This window comes from Crocodylus porosus, unplaced genomic scaffold, assembly GCF_001723895.1.
Source record: "Crocodylus porosus isolate Cpor-Errol unplaced genomic scaffold, CroPor_comp1, whole genome shotgun sequence".
In the NCBI taxonomy this organism is placed as follows: domain Eukaryota; kingdom Metazoa; phylum Chordata; order Crocodylia; family Crocodylidae; genus Crocodylus; species Crocodylus porosus.
In genome coordinates this window covers 112,021,243-112,024,715 of record NW_017728943.1, presented here as the reverse complement: position 1 = coordinate 112,024,715, position 3,473 = coordinate 112,021,243, and the positions used below count along the sequence as shown (strand labels likewise).

The 3,473-nt window shown below is 38.5% G+C and overlaps 1 long non-coding RNA gene across 1 annotated transcript; it reads right to left on the bottom strand.

Moving 5' to 3' along the window:
- Positions 1 to 1,871: 1,871 nt before the first annotated feature.
- Positions 1,872 to 3,070, bottom strand: LOC109319294. Its single transcript, XR_002103467.1, has 2 exons — positions 3,034 to 3,070; positions 1,872 to 2,107 (listed from the first exon to the last, which is right to left on the bottom strand). It is a non-coding gene; the product is annotated as an uncharacterized LOC109319294 (long non-coding RNA).
- Between the last annotated feature and the right edge of the window lie 403 nt (positions 3,071 to 3,473).

Genomic DNA, 3,473 nt, shown 5'->3' with positions numbered 1-3,473 from the left:
CTTTTCTCTATGACTGTAGCAAACAGGACTAAGAGCAAGGCCCTGAAGCTTCAGCAAGGGAAATTGAAGTTGGAGATTAGGAGGAACTTTCTGTCTATGAGGGTGGCAAGCAAGGTGAGTAAAAAGCAATTATTTTAAAAAAAAGCTGGGCTTTTAAAATCTAAATAAGATTTTTGTTCTTTATTTAAATTATAATTAAGTTTTCCTTTTTAAAAATAAACTAGTGTACAATAAAACTTGGACTTAAAAAAGCATAGACGAAGGTGTACATTTAATATAATCTATTAAAATAATTTAAATAAATATGTCAAGTCAGTGAGCTTCTACGAAAAACTCTAGAGTTAAAGGCTGATTTCCTTCTGGATAAGAATGAGAAGGAAGACATTTAATTTTTGAGGTAACACTTTAAAAACATGACATAATATTTAATGTATTAGGGGGTTGAATTTGCAAGGGATTCAGAGTCTATACTGCTGAGTGCAAAGGATCAGCAAAGTTATCACAGATGATGGCCTCTGACTCCAGCAAATACCTTTGTGAGTTCTCCTTCATTAGGCTTAACCAGAGAAGTAGCAGTAGAAGCTACAACAAACTACTGTGAGCAAAAATTCACGTGTCATGTACACAGCCTTATCACAGATAATGCTGCAAATGTAGCAAAGATGAGAAGAAACTTAAACAAAAATAATAAAGCAAAACTGAAACTTATAACATATGGGTGCAGTGCATATTTGATGCATCTTTTACCCAAAGATTTAAGTACTCCAGGAATAAAGGAAAATGTTGCTGAAATTGCAAAGTATTTCCATAATAATCAGCTTGCTTCAACTTCACCAAAGAGAGCAGGGGGATTCCAGCTAATTCTCCCCCATGATGTACAATGGAATTCAGTGGTTGATTGCTTTCGGCTATTCATTAACTGACCTGTTCTGATGGCCAGCTGTGAAGACAACTGTGACAAAACTGATGGAAGTATTGCAACAATAGAAGTCAACACTGGACTGAAGAGAAATGTAGAAGACATGTTGCATACCTTAAAGGCTATTTCCAAAGTCTTGGACAAGCTATTGTACAGAAAGACTGTTTCTCTATTGCAGATGCTGTTGACATTTGGAAAAAACTTCAAGAAATATTAAAGCAAGAAATACGCAACAGCAAAGTTAAATTGCAGGCAGTAAAAAAGGAGATGGATCAAGCACTTATTCCACTTCATTTTATTGCCAATATTCTTAATACAAAGTACCAAGATAGATGCCTCACTGCCAAAGAGGAAAATGCTGTTATGATGTGGGCCGCTGGCGAGGCACATGGGGTGCACACGGGTGCATGTGCACCCCCTGAGCGTGGCGGTGCACCCCCTACAAAAAGGCTGTTGCCACTTCCCACCTTCTACCACCAACACCACTGGCAGCATCCGCAAGCAGTCAGCAATCACTGCTGGCTGCTGCCACCACTGCCAGTGGCACCTGCAGGTGGTCCCTGGCCCCTGGCCAGCGCTTGCCACCCCCACCCCCACCAACAGCACTGGCAGTGTCTGCAGGAGCTCCCCGCTTACTGCCACCACACTCCAGCTGCTGCCAACACATTCCCACCACCGCCAGCACTGCTATACCCCTCCAGCCTCCAGGGGCATGCATCGTTCATGACATGGGCACCTACTAATTGCCCATCAATCATGCCAACTATAATAAATTTCAGAGATGAACCATTAAAGCAGTACGTGTTTGCTGTGGATGTTTTGAAGAATTAGTCACACCATTGAGGTGCTATAAGTGGGTGCTGGGGTAGCATGGATGTTAAGTTGTATGGCTGACAACTTAGAGATCACAAGTTTGAGGCCATAGTAGAAGTGCTCATGGTATAGTCTGTTAAAATTTCAATAAAACTGTGAATTTGGCTAACTAGCTTGTCACAAGGACATGAGAGAGGAAAGGACTAGTAAATCACCAGAACTCAAGCTTGTTGGAGTGCTAAACCAACTTTTACCATTAGTAGCCTCTTCTGCAGGTTCACAGAAATACTTTCTTCATTTGACTGGTTCATTCAAAGCTGAGAAATCAATTGGAAGTTGAAAAAAAATCAAGAAAGTTTGTTTTTCTCTTCCAGTCTATAAATAAAAAGTGGGAGAAGGATGAGATTTATGAGTTCTAAAATCTTGGCAGGGGTCAACATTCTTAAAACAGCTTAGGTACAAAATGACTGTCTTATTTTAAAAATAAATTAGGCTAGTAGGAACTTAGGCTCAAATGATTTTCAACTAGGCACGTTAGAAAAGTTTTCCCAGGGTAAATAATTGTTTTCCTCAATTATGATGATAATGATGATGATGATTCCCCAATAATAATATTCCCCCTGAAATAATTGGTTTAATCCACTAAACATAGGTTCTAATATTGTAACAGTTAATACTAGTGTTTAATGAATTAATTAGCTTTAAATGTGCACCATGTTTTACTTAAAAAAACATTTCTATATCCAAAAGTTTAAAGTCTTGTTTAATAAATCTGAAGTGCTGATTTTGTGTGTTTAATTAAATTCAAGTTGTCATCTTAATGCAGCTTGATACAAACTTGAGCAAAATTTAATCATCTAGTGAATAAGAAATATGTATTTCACTATTTTATATCATACTAAAATGTAGGATTTCTAACAATCCAAATGTGGTAAACTACTGCATGGTAAATCTATTACCTATATTTACAGGTAGTAGAAAATCATGCAGCATACTAATCTACTGCGCAGTTGCTGCTGCACACAGTTACACACATACACACACTGGTTGTGTATCTAGGAAACATGTTCCAAATACACTGTAAAGGCTGCATTTAGTTGTAAGTCAACAAGTTTTAATTGTTATATCAACTAATCAAAAGGTACCTTTCTTTAAAAAACAACTGCAACAAAAAATACAATGGGAAAGTTGATAAAAACCAAGTTTAAATTAGGCTTTAGGCTTGCTGCTTTAAATCAGTGATTGAAATCAATTTGACTTAAATCAATCCACCCTGGTGGCCAAATATTGAAACAGGTTACCTAGAGAAACTCTGAAATATCCATCCCTGGAAATTTTCAAGAGCAGGTTAGATAGATGCTTGGCTGAGATGCTTTAGTCAGGGATGCTCCAGCAGGGGCTGATCCCTCTAGGTCACATCATGGAGATTGGTATTTTACTCTTCATCAGTAGGGGTGAAAGTTCACTCTCAGTGTCAGCTGCTTTTTCCAGTCCTCTCCCATTCCTTGCCAGTATGTGCTGAAGGTTCACGTTATGGACACTTCTCCAGATAAATAACCTGACTACTTGACTCAATGGAGAAGCTAGAGATTGAAGGGGTCCAGATAAATCTACTCTTTCATGATAGAGGCAGTGTGTTCATATGAAGGCTGAGACTGGTAGGTGGTATATAGAATCTAGTACTGCTCCTATTGGGGTGAAGGTGGATCAGGCAAGGGTGCCATTGGGTTTACTACACAAT